At 39.1% G+C, this 13638-nt stretch overlaps 1 long non-coding RNA gene across 4 annotated transcripts in view; it reads left to right on the top strand.

Annotated features, from left to right (window-relative positions):
- The window catches only part of LOC107052917, a 105094-nt gene that overhangs the window by 72194 nt on the left and 19262 nt on the right, over nucleotides 1-13638 (top strand). For 3 of the 4 annotated variants that reach the window (XR_005858609.2, XR_005858610.2, XR_001465731.4), the window contains exons 2-3: nucleotides 4734-4857; nucleotides 5951-6136. This is a non-coding gene — a long non-coding RNA (uncharacterized LOC107052917). Of the gene's footprint in view, nucleotides 1-4483; nucleotides 4596-4733; nucleotides 4858-5950; nucleotides 6137-13638 lie in introns of those variants that run through there. The other variant, XR_006938820.1, reaches the window with a different exon arrangement.

Genomic DNA, 13638 nt, shown 5'->3' with positions numbered 1-13638 from the left:
ACTAAAATGTCTTATTCCTGGAAATAGTTGTGTTTCAAATCTGATTTTGTAGTTAAGATTCTATTGCAGAATAGTGTATCTTCACTCCTCCACAATAAATACTTTCAGTTAGTCATTAGTGTTATAGCTGATATTATAAAAGTCGTCTATTTCATTCCCTTCCTTTGAAACGGGGATAATATTTTCTTATCATTATGCTCTGTGAGGGTGAAGTGCTTCCACTAGTGTGCAAGGTGAAAGAGGTTATTAGTCGGTTTCATATTTTGCAGTACACCTTGCTTTTAGATACAATTTCTAATCGCATCTGCAAAAAATCTTTCTGAGTTGCTAACATTTTGGAGTATCTTATTCTGTAAAAGGAAATCCTTCTATGGTTCCAAACTCTAAAAATTAGATCAAAAGCTATAGTTGAGATGGGGATTTTTCCTCAAATAGTGTAAACCTGCTTCTGATTGTTTCTCATCAAAATGCTCACCTATATCTGAGGACTCTGCTCTGGTTCCTTTTTTCCTCCCTTATTCCTCTGTCTCTGCATACATTTTAAAGTCTAATTTAGGCTTCCAACACCATAGTAAATGTTATCTATTCTCTTAGATCCTTATTTAACTGTTCTTGTCTTAATTTCATCTCTTACAATTGGTAACTCATTATTCAGGTTATTTCTCACAAGATTGATTTGAGTATTAGAGGATCATTTACTTTTCCATTATAACAGCCACTTCAGGTTATAAATTCTGACTGTAAGGAGAAAATGTGCTTATCGGTTTTGTCAGCATTCGTGTAAAACAGGTCTGGGCTTGTGCTGAAAAGACTATCACGGCTGCTACAGTTTCTTTCTTTGCATTTTCTGTGGATAATCCTGCTGTTGAATCTCTTGCATGCTGAACTGTAGGGGAAAATGCTTGATTTTTGTTGACATTTTCTGTTGTGTATTGAGTAAATGCCTGAAATAAGAGGTTTTTTCTATCACTTGCCAGTGCTAAGAGTTGTTGCTTGGATGAGCAGATGGTTCAGGTGATTACTAGCTATGGTTCTATGGCTTACGTTGCTACTGTTGGGAACAATTATGGCTTTTCTTTATTTGTGTTGCATTCTAAACTTGCAAGAGCTTGCTGGAGGCTGCTACCATTTTATGTTCACTTCAGACAGCGTATGTTGCAGAAGATCCTTAACTGTCGACTGTGGGGGCTTTTGTTCTTCCATATCAGGCTGCTTTGGTGGCAGTGGTTACAATTCTTAGTGGGTTTTCAGTGTGTTCATCAGAAATTTTTGATGAAATGTTACTCTTCCTGTGCTTCATCTTTCAAAACAGTTGTTCACAAATGTACATACTGCTAAAAGCAATGATGTGAATAAGGCATGACTGTGAAGTGAGGGATATCTCCCTCTGGTAAGAGAGGGCTTATAAGCCATGCTTCTTGGCTGTAAGCCAGCCAAGTCTGGTTAAGAGTCATGACCAAATTTTTGATGGTATCTCCATACATTCAAGTTAAATACAGCACTTGCATATTTTCATGTCGACTGAAAATGGAGTTGCAGGTATATAAAAAAACACAATATTTTGGCAATCTTGAAACCTATTCCTAAATTCCTTTATCAAAAACAGAAAGCATAGCTGCATGTTTTTCACTGTTCACAGGACTGTGTTTAGCCCATGTATCAAAATACATACAATTATTTGCCATAATTTGAGTTTGCACTGCACTATGCACCCCATGCACTAGTTTCAGCCAAGTTAGGGTTAATAGTGCACTGATGTTTGGTTGTTATTGAGTGATGGGTACATGTCTGGAGTTGGGCAGGGCCAGGTGTTTGATGGGGAAGAGTTGCTGCTGTGATGGCACAGGGCAGCCACATTGCAAGTGGTACTGTACCACATGCGTCCACGGGCTGCACGTTGGACATGCCCAGCCAAGCCAATATGAGGGATCATGGCCTTGCAACAGTTTTTCAGCAGTACTGAGTTGTTCACCTGGGCCCTGCCCAGCTCCTCCTGCACTGCACAAGACTTCAGTCTGTCTGCCCTTGTCCCATAGAGGCTGCATCAGAGGAAGGCTCCCTATAGCCTTGCTCAGCTGTTGGGCCCAAATAGCCAGGCCCACCAGCTGGCCTGACCTGATTCCCTGCCCTGGTGCCCCCCATCAGACCAGCACCCCTGCAGCTCTGAGCACTCCTAGCCCTAGGAAGTTGCTGGCCCACATGGTGCTATGACCACTGCTAACTGTAAAGCTGCTCGCTTACATCCTACAACAGCAGTCAGGTTTTAGTGCTGGTTTTATGTGAGTGATTGCTTGGGAAAAGCTGACACTCATAAAATGAAGCACAGAAAATCTTGTTAGTGACTTGTCATAATTTTCCCCGCTTACTTTATGGGAGCAGACTAAACAAACAGTTACTCGGCTCTGCACAGAAGGGCCCAGCAGCTTTCTCCAGCCCCCAGACAGTGACATTGATTAATCACAGGGCCATAAGTTGAAGCAATGCAGAGTACATTTACTGTGGAGTTCCATTTGGAAACCCACTGAGTAAGAAACGTGAGATATCTGGAGGGGAATGGCAAAGCGGCAGAAAAGAGTTTGCCAATGTACATCTCTCTTGTCAATTATTTACAAGACCTAACTGTGATGTGAACAGGCCTCAGCTGTGCAGGGCTTGGAATGCCAAGAGCAACTCAGAGGACTTATTCTATAGTGCTGCAAGACTTGGCTGGGTGCTTGCCTTGGTGAAACACAGCAGTGGTGGCCCTGAAGCAGACAAGGCCTAAACATGGGTGTTTCTAAAGCTACAGATATTTTTGTGAATGCTCCAATTAGCTCGTTTGTGGCTAACATAATGATCTGTGAGGGAATGTTCCATGTGTAATAAACACCACAGATGTTGTACTGGAAATGTCAGCCACTTTAAAAATACAAACAGGATAGGATTCTCAGATTAAAAGTCATTTACTGGCATGCCACTTAAAAGGAAGAGAAGTACCCACAAGTAGCTGGATAAAAAGGTGCAAATAGGCTGAGCTGGAGTGGGAGCATGACAGGTTTAACAGATAAGATTTCATAGCTTTTGATCAATTTGTGTCAGAGAATATACTTTCTTTCATTCCAGAACATTGAGATATTGTAGAAGTGGTGAATTAGGACATTTAAGGAATAATCTTGTATTTTTCCATCAAGTGGGTAAAGAGAGCATAGAGGTAGCTTTCTTGGTTCAGCAGCAGCAAACTTCACTACTGCAACTCACACCACTGAGTTTAGCTTGTCCTTAATTTGGGAGGAACAGGACAATACACTAGATTCTTCTCTTCAAGTCAGTAATTCTGCACAGGAGAATCACAGAATCACAGAACTGTAGGGGTTGGAAGGTACCTCCAGAGATCATTGAGTCTAAATTCCCTGCCAAAGCAGGCTCCCTACATCAGGTTGCATAGGGCATTATTTTATACTGTCTCTTCTCTCCATCATGAAAAGATTGTCTTTAGAGACATAGTTGTCTTTGATCATTGTAAAATATTTCTAAACTAGTGATATAGCTGAGTGAGACTCTGACCTGAACACAGAAGCACAGTTTGTATCCTAAATCACCCACTCAGAATCTTTTCAGAGGTAAATAACTATTGGTGTTAGCTACCTAAAACATTGGGATCTGAGTTTCAGTTCTTTTCATTAGCACACCAACTCTTTATAGTTATCTAGTTTATTAAGAAATACAAGCCTTACAGTACATTTTAGGAACCTACTTTGTTGCTTAAGTAGTAAATTGGAACAGTGCTGAAGAGCCATGCTGTTCTATTGGGTATAAGAAAGCATTCATGAACCTATTTAAAACCATATCACGTGCTCTGTTTGGAGCTGTTCCAAGTCACCAGCTGCATCTGCATTCATATGTACAACATATGGCATTTAACTACTACATTTGAACTGTTACAGTTATGTTACTGAGATGAGATCCTGAGATTGTTTCCACCTTGTGGCAAATGAGGGATATACAAGTTTTCAAACATCACTCTATACCAGATTCAGATACATCTTCTGTTAAATGAGTCCTTCTTACTCAGCAATTGTCCTTTACACTTTTATTTGTACTAGTGAATATGTGAGCCTTGTTTGGTAGACCATTGCATAGATGAGCCAAGAAAATGAAATATTGTTTAAGTTAAGAATGGTGTAAGGTCAGTAAGAATACAGACGTTGTAAAGTATTGGACGATCAACAAGTATACAGAGAAGTTAGGCTTAGTAAGATTACCGCATTGTAAAAGGTAATCATAGGTAAATGAAAGTGCTCACCAGTGTTGTAGGCTTCCAAGAAACTCCACAAAGAGTGATCTCCAGAGAAATCCTTCCTTAGTGGCAGTCAGCTCTTAAACGGGGTCTAGGAGAAGTGCAGCCAGCCTCCACCCCTTCTGGTTGCACAGCTGAATTGCCTTCACCTGTGCTCCCGCAGCTGACTCAGCGCTTACATTAGGTGGTCAATCAGAGGTTCAGGCCATGATTCAACAGTGCCCATACAAATGGTCAAAGTAAACTGACTCATTACATCTATGGATGCTAAGTCTTTTCAGGAATCCAGCTGAACCCATTCAATGCCTTGTGAGTTAAGGTGTGTGTTTGGATGTTTGTTTTCTGTACTTCTTGCTCTCTTTTGTGCTTTTTTAAGTGGATCAGAGTAGGTAAACATTGATGTTTCTTCCTTCCTGTCTTTTTGGAAGATAGTTGTAATATTTTTTTTTTCTTCCAGTAATTAGAGACCTTTTTCAACTGCCACAACTCTTCAAACATGACAGAGTGACCTTGCCAGCACTTGCTTCTTCAGGACTCTTATGTTCATTAGTAACAAAGCAATGAAAAGAATACCTGTCAGAGTAAGTGACTGGATGCTCCAATTTACACATTTCTTTTGGATGTTGCTTGTCTACTAGAGAGGTTGTGCAAACTGTTGATTGACACTTCAATGCTTTCCTAGAATGTAAACTTCTGTAAATGGATGTTAAAATAAAACAGATATTAATATTTGAGTGAAACAAATTGAAGTATTGCATGGTGAGCAAACCTCACAGAATTGATGTCAATTCACTGGAAATGGTCCTTTGTGCATGATATTTGCTGTCTGATTTTAGGAGTTGCCGAGGTGTGCACTGAAGGGAACTTCTAAGAGAAAGATTATTTGAGTCCCTAGCCCAGGAGCTGCACCAAGGATTAGTTAAAATAAAGGAGGAAGATCTTAACTACCTGGGAGTGTGAATGTATATATACACTGATGTGATGTGTTCTCAATGTGTTAGATATTGTGATTACACAGTAACGTTTATACTTCTGGAACAAAGACTACATAAAAATGTAGAGCCTTTCCTTTACCACGCAAGGTAATACGTATGAAGTACAATGAATATTATCTACTTGTTTGGCTGCCTGATAGAAGCCTTGCTTATGTGGCAGTTTAGATAATCTGAAAATTCCCTTTGGGCAGAAATCAAGGATATTTTGTTTATCACTTTTCTGCAGAAAGGAGCACTGGACCACTGATATAATTAGGTTTTTAATTAAATTTGATTGAATTCATGCTCAAATTATTTCACAAATAAATAAATATGTATTCTGCTGTTTTCTACTGTTGTCTTATTTCATTCATATTTTGAAACCTTCATCAGTAAGTTTGACTGTTTGGCAGCTGACAAGTCTAAAGAACCTAAAGATTGCTCTGGAAATAAATTATGAACTGAGATGGATTCATTCTTGATAGTACTCAACAAATCTACCTGAAAAATAAGGTTAAGCAGAATTTAACTACGTCGCAAGAATATTGGGAAAACTAAGCACACATTAATCCTTTCAAGACTTTTCTGAAATTTCTCAGTTAAGACACTTCAACCTGCGAAGTTCCTATTATTATTATCATTATTTATTGTGAATGAATTCTTCAGTTTTAAACAACCTGTTCCTGTGTGTCTCTTCCAGCTTTGGTTGCCTCTAAACTTCCTAAATACATGGGAGCAAGTGAATGTTCTATCAGTGGTGCTGGTTCCACAACTGTGATGTAAATAAATCCCAGGTATTGTGATGTTATGCGTTAGACCACATGGCTGCTAACACTTTCCTGTGATGTGCATCTTCATATTTGTAGGAGCTTCCTATCTATAAGAGGTAAGGATGTTTTATGTTCATTTCAGATACAACATTTTTACAGAGGAAATCTACATGCTGTTCCTTTTCATAAGAATGTTATGCCTGTTTTCTTATTTTTTATAAATTGCTTTTTTCTTACCCCGTAAGAGTCACTGAGGATAAGAAAGGAAAATGACAGTTTTCTGTTTATAGCAAACACAGCATTAATGTGCATCTTCTGCATTTTCTTTCTGATCTTCCAGCATGCAGAAACAGTTTTCCTGCTAATTCATTTAAGGCTGCTCTTGTGAGCCTGTCTGAACACCAGGTAGAATAGGAAAATGAGCAAGCGTACGATTGCAAAAGTATTTCCTATGCTATGATTTGGAAGGATAAAGCAGGCAGTTCCAGAGTTGCAGAAGGGTTACTTGCATTTGTTACAATGTTATGGTGGCTGAGCAAGGGGCTCATGGGATCCTCTTGCTGCTCAGAGGTGAAACTGAGGGCCAGCTCGTGTGTACCCTTTTCACTGGACTAAATGAATCGGATTAAAGATTTTTCTTCTTCCCTTCAGTTCTTGAGGTCATCTGATGCATTATTATGTTCTAATTCCTAATATCTTCTAGATAGAGTGATTATTTCAATGTCTGAGCTTCTCCTATCTTCAGTGTTTTGCCTTGTAGGATTTGTTGGAAAGCCAACAAATGCTGCTTAATGTGGAATCACTGTCCTCATATACAGCACATACTTCTCATTTCACTCTCTCTCTCAGTGGTTTCTCTGCAGGCTTATTTTCTCTCTCGCTCCAGGCTGTGATGATTGATTCATAAACCACAGAGCTGTGCTTTGCAAGGTCAGCATCAGCAGTGTTGCTACTGTGTGCATAGTTTATAATCCCAACAAACATTTTAAACTTCGAGCACAGAGGGATGCAGTGTCTGTTAATTGGAAATCTCCAGGGCTCTGTAGTTTTCTTTTTTTTATTATTATTATTATTATTTTTTTTTTTTGGCAATGTGTTGTTAAAAAACAGGCACTCTTCTATGAGCTGAGAGGTGGGTCATATTTAATTATACCTTCGTAATGGAGTATGGTCAGTTTCGCTGACTCGTGATTGATAACAACTGAGTGTTTTTGATAGGAGTAGAAACACCATTATGTCTTCTTACTCTGTGAGTCCAGCAAAAGAAATTTGGGAAAATGCATTTGAAGAGCTGGAATGTTTGTGAAGTAACGTGGAAGCAAAGCTGTTCTAGAAATGTATGATCTTGGGTCTCAGTCATGGGATTGTTTTCAGCTCTCTGTGAACAGGGTTCAACTGAGAGAGTACAAACTACAGTACTCAGACATCAGAGTACTTGCCTAAGCCATTGAATTTGTATTCCCCTTCTGAGCAAAGTGGAATTTGGCATTCTGTGAAGTGCCTGAGAACTTAATTATTCATTGAAGTCAAAATAATTTAATTCAATCATGATCTCCTGACTTACTAACTAATGGTCACCTCAATAAAGATACGATGGGGAAAAAGTCTGAATTGCTCAGAAGAATAGCACACCTTTGCCACTTAGCTTACAAAGAAAGATAGTTGGTCTGGTGAGCTGAGCTCTGCACTGGGTGAAGAAGCCCATCCCAGTGAGGAAAAGGACTGCGTAAAGCAGAATATTCCTCAAGGTGAGAAGACAGCCTTCCCAGATTTCCCATGAGAATTAGAGGAACTCTGTCTCAGTGACACATGTATGTAGGTAGGTTTTTCTGTATTATGTATTCCATTTGGTTTGCCTTGGACATACTGAAAAAGAGAAGAAGATAAGAGAGCTTAAAAGTAGAGGCAATTTGACAAGATGGATGGCGTGAGAACAGTAACAGAAGAAAAGGAATAACCTAGCAGAAAAGCAGGATGTCTATATATAAAGTGATAAGTTCATAGTTGAAGATCTTGTGCAGATGGTTGAGGTGAAGTAAGAAGGGAAAAACAGGTAAATGGGAAGGAAAAAAGTTTACACAGAATAAACTTCAAAGAGATGGTTCAGTGTTGTCATATTGTAACAAGATTCTCTTCAGAAATGCTGTTCCATTAGAGCTGATTACAGCTCAACAATTTGATGTGTGGAAATAAAAATGACAAATATTTTTTTCCAGTTTTCATTTTGTTTTAAACAAGTAGAAAGAGTTGTAAAATACACTTGAAATTAATTCCGGGGGAAAGAAAATATGACGCTTTCGTCAATTTAATTTAATTGAAAATACAAACATTTGTTGTTTGGAAACTTTGGAAGCCAAATAGCAGTGTTTTTGAAGTTGTAAACAGTACATTTGATAGGGTTTTTTTATTTTTTGTTTTTCTAGATTCTGGAATGGAGAAATATCTAGCCAAAACACATTCTGTTCTTGCACAGTGCTTTAGTTACTGTAATCGCTGTGAAGCATTTCCATTTGTTGCTTTGCTGCCTGACTTTGCTCACAGCTCACTGCAGCTGTTCACTCAGGCTCTTGTGGCAGGGCTTTCTAGAGCTGTCAGGGCAATATTTTTCCCTTGTTGTTTCCTGCTGTTGGTTTCTCATGGTTTTCCTCACAGCCTTTCACCTGCAAGCCCATATACTGACTGTATCGTTCTCATGGGATGCATTTACCATGGACATTGGGAGTCACCCTTTCTTGCCCCTTTCCTATACCTCGTCTTCTGTCTTTTAGTTTACATTAATGGAACTCAAAAGTAAGAGCACAGCAGAGATCATCTAGATACCTATTCTAGTGAAATTCAATCACAAAACATTAGTGCCAGTCTACATGTAATGCTTATGCCCATCTAAACATGATCCTGGTGGTACAAAATGCATCATGAATGGGAATAACCCACAGGATCTTGAGCAAGTCTTGATGGAAAGTATAGAGTGCTGGCAGACAAGAATGGCAATGGTTTGTCACCATCACTGTCACAATCTGCTATGCTGGAGAGACCACAGAGGGGAATGCTGTTCTGGTAATGACTCCCAGCTATCCACAGAGACAGCTTTGTCTTGTCTTGCTTTTTCTCTCTTTCTTCCTTTTCCTTTTATTTTTAATGCCTTTTGGAAATTGAAGTTAATACATGCCTTCACCTCCTGAACCCACTAATAAATCTTTTTTTATTAATAATCCTATCTCAATATCCTCTATGCAGTGCTTTTTTGAAAGACTGTACTAGTCAGTAAAGGCTGACTTACACTAAATGTGATTTATTGCAAGGCAGGTTTACTTTGAGTAAGACTAACACATCTCTGTCAAACTCTTCCTGACTTTTCTTCCTGCAGGATATAATGGGAAGCCAAGAATGCATGTCTCTTTATGTGGATTGTGTCATGCATTCCTGTTGTTTTCTCCCTACACAGTGAATTTCAACTTGAGAGGAGAACTGGGCAAACCTGCACAGTCAAAGCTTCAAGTGCCAATAGGTAGCTTGCCAGGATAGATCAAAGCTGACATGGAGAGCCAAAAAAAGCAAGCTGTTTCTTACCTTCTACCCATATCTGTATGTTTCTTCCCATACATTTCTGCATTACTTTCACATTTAAACATGTTTTGCATAAAGTAGTCCACTGTCAAAGGTCCTTTGACAGTGTTAATATATTCCCCAAATAATATGGACTAACACATAACCAGCAAAAGGCGTTGGAAGGAGTACAGTGATTGTTGGTGAGACAGATTTTGGGTTGTGCCAGAAAGAATTTCACTGTTCTTATTGCAGGTGGCCACCCATAGAGATTATATGACCTATTTATGGGAGACTGCATCATCTTTAATTTTACAACACTGTCATGTGCTGCTGGTAGAGTGGGAAGGATTAAACAGCTGCCTGAAGTGTATCTGTATCTCTGCACAGTGGCTACAGAGGTAGTCTAAATGACTGATATACATTAGACACTTATATTTTGGATGACTAAAAGTAGGTAGGATGGATCCCAGTCTAAGTGCTCTGCTACTCTATATCTTATACTTTTCCTAAACATTACTTCTTCTCTATCTTCATCTAAAGAGCATGTAGCAGCACTGTGTCCTGTCAAAGCATTTCCTTCTGCTCTTCCTGAAAGCAGTAGGATTTTTTCATTGCTTTTCATAAGTTCAGAATCAAATCTAATGCCCTTTGTTCTTTGGGACAAATGCATGTTTTAAATAGGAAAGACAGATGCTGCTATCTCAGAGGCAAAGCATATTAAAGGACTCTCAGCCTGTGGATATCCCTGTACTTCTCTTGGCTGCCAGTTTCCCTTTCCAGCTCGGCTGTGCAGGAGATCACACAGGGTAATTATGCAGGTTTGTTTCTTTCCTCTTCTTAACCTAAGCAAGAATTGATCACTCTTACAAACTAAGTTACCACCCAAGGGATGGAAATGGAGCTGCATTTTTCTCCTGATTGGGTACACCTCATTAGGTCCGTGACAGCCTTTGGCTGGACTCCCTACCAGGGGTAATTGGTAGTGACAACAGTATCATTTTGCCACCTACTAGTCAGCATTCAGAGAAACAGCCAGATCAGAGAAACAAGCAGGAGGAGGTGAAACAAAAGATTACAAAGATATCACAAGATTAGTAATTAAGGAAGACCTCCAGAAAGGACTATCCTAATTTTCTTAAGAGGTTTTGAGAAAAATCATCTGTCTTAAGTAACAGATGATTGAGTATATCATTATGAAGTGCCAGTTAATAGAATTAGTAGCAGGCCATGGAAACTTTCAATCTTGGCCACAAATAGAGCTCAATAGAGGAGACAAGCCAATCTTCCCTTTATTTTCCTCCTATCTGTTAGCCAGAAGATCTTGCATGTGTGGTGTTTTTGTTGTTGTTGTTGTTTTTTTTACCCTGTAAATAAACTCCAGTAAGTTGCTTACTGGTGATTTCAGCTAGGCCTGTGAGACCTTGAAGGATAGAGTTTATTGTGAAACTGAAGAAGAGGGCTATATTTAGCTTATAATGACAGAGCTACTGTGAAACTGCTGTTAAAATTGTCAGAGATGATATAGCAAGGCTAGACAGACATTGCTCTGATCCCGTCTGAAGTCTGTTTTATTCTGTAAGCAATATCATTTGACCTTATCTGTCCTACTTACGGATGATCTCAATGCCATGTATGCAATTAAAATATCACGGGCAAATCATCCGTTCCTTTTTAACAGAAATATGAGAAATATTTTCAGAAACTTCCTTGCTTGATTTACAAGTAGAGATCCCGAATGTGAATAGAATCAGAAATGTTTTGATGATCATTTCCAGGATTATTCTGAGAATTTGACTGGAATATGACAACAGAATTGTCTCCATGTTCTGTAAAGTAATGCAGTTAACTTACTTGTATTGCAGTAACGTGCAGGAAAATCTGTGTAGTACCACCACTGAAGCCCACACAGAAATAAAATAAGACAATGTCTGCCACAAGAATCATAGAATCTGAACATCATACTTAAAGTATTAGCCTGCACAGCTTTGCAGTGGTGTAATTATGTTATATACAGAGAAGCTCGATGTGTGGACCTACCAAAACACATTGTTTTTATTTATGCTGCAAAGCTTAACAAACTGAATAGCACAGCAAGTTGTCTGCCAGAAGATACCATGTGGCTGACAAAAGGACATGTAAAATTAGAGCTTTTGAAAAAAAAAAAAAAAGACAATTTTTTATGTCAGTGTTGAAATTGAAAAGAAAAAAAAACTTTGATTAGCTATACAGATGTCTTTATTAATGATGGGTAGGAAGGGAATTTCTTGTTCTATGAAAATTAGATACTGAAAAAATACTATTCCTTTCCAACTGAGATGCAAATTAAAGCTGTTCTTTAATTTAAGCTTAGTTCTGGAATTGTATTCCATTTCATACCAACAACAACAAAAAAATCGGAAACTATACGTTTTATTTCTGAAAAGAAGCTGAAATGCTCCCTTTTGACAGTTCTGCAACATTTTCCTAAAAAAACTGTGTAAAAAAGCTCAGACAGAATGGCCTGCTCACATAATTATTTTATTTTATTTTATTGATCAGTGTTTTCTGAAATGTCAAAAAAATCCTTCTTGTCCTAGTCAATATAATATCTCCAAGAATACATCTGGAATAATTACACTGTAGTTGCTTGTAGTTTTCACTCTTGTAAAAGAGGCCAATGTCATGTTGCTTGAAATTTCCTTGAAGCTGTGCCTGTCACTTAAACTTGCTGGTATAACTCTGATATATCTTCACTGATAAATGTTTCTTTTTGTCCAGAATGTGATAAGAAAAGGCATTTTTTCCTTCTTTCTCCCTAGTTTTTCCTTTTTCCCTTTTTTTTTTATTTCCCTTAGTTCCAACCTTACTCTGTTCTCTTCCATTGCACTGGAAATTCCATTTCCCCTTCCTTTGCTCTGATTCATTTTTAAATAATTGAACTCTGGATGGTGTCATGGTTTCATGCACAAGAGGGGAAAGGTGGGGTGGAAGGCCCCTTTCAGCCTCCCATCCCCCCATCAGAGGACAGCCTTGTTGAATGATGTCATGATATGGAATACTGATAAAACCAGGGCAGGTGGAAATACTATGGAAAAGTGTCTTCACTTCTGTATATTATTTGAAGAAGTAGGTACAATGCTTGTCTTCTCTTGGGAATGTATGTTTATAAAGTATGAGTTCAATGTGTCTTGCTTGATCTTTCCCTTGTGCATTCCAGTGTGTTTCATTCACTGAAGTAGGCATCTATAAGGCAGAACTAGCAACTGCTTTGAAAAGGAGCAAGTGAAGACTACTTCTACCAAAGGGGCATTTTGTAGCATAGAAATCATAAGTGAGCACATCCCCACTGCCACCAACTGCCCTTTCAGACTTGGCTGATGGTGGGTAGGCACAGCTGGGTTCAGGACAGCATCTCAGAGGGCAGTTTGTGGGCAGAAGTATGGCAAAGTAAGGATGAGCTGGACAAGAACGTACAGGGTCCTGAAGCTGTCTTAATAATAGGTTGTCTCTACAGCTTTTAGTTTTTGTTGCATCCTTGCAAGACAAGCACCTAGAGAAGAAGGAAATGGATATTTGTGGTCTTCAAATTTCCCTGTTCCCCTTATGTACCCTTTCCCTCCACAAGGTGATTATGAATCCAGTGCTATTTTTTATGGATTGTATTTTGCCTGCCTTGTACTTTCTTTGCCTGCAGAGAATCTCACAAAGGGCCTTTGCTGCCTGTCCTGTCTTGTTTTGTTCTGCACTGAGGCTATCAAAACAAAGACCTGCCAGTATGCCATCTCTCACTTAGAGGGTTGTGTTCTTTTACCTGGCTTTAGAAGCTCTTGTTGTTAACTACCTTCCCTTGCATGTGAGAAAGGCAGCCCTTGCCTCTAAGCCTTATTTCACATAGGATAAACCTGTATTGCACAAACAGACAGAAGGGATTTGCCCATGCTGTGCCTTTAATCCCACCTAATTCAGAGCAGATGGCTCTGAGAGTTGTGCAGGAGAGAACCCGCAGTGTGAGCCCGTTCATCCCCACACTGGGGTCTGCTTGTCTTCAGTGGGGTATTCCCAGCCACCCATGCAGGAGCCTGATCTTCAA

This window comes from Gallus gallus, chromosome 3, assembly GCF_016699485.2.
Source record: "Gallus gallus isolate bGalGal1 chromosome 3, bGalGal1.mat.broiler.GRCg7b, whole genome shotgun sequence".
Lineage (NCBI taxonomy): Eukaryota > Metazoa > Chordata > Aves > Galliformes > Phasianidae > Gallus > Gallus gallus.
This window is presented reverse-complemented; position numbering and strand designations above follow the sequence as displayed.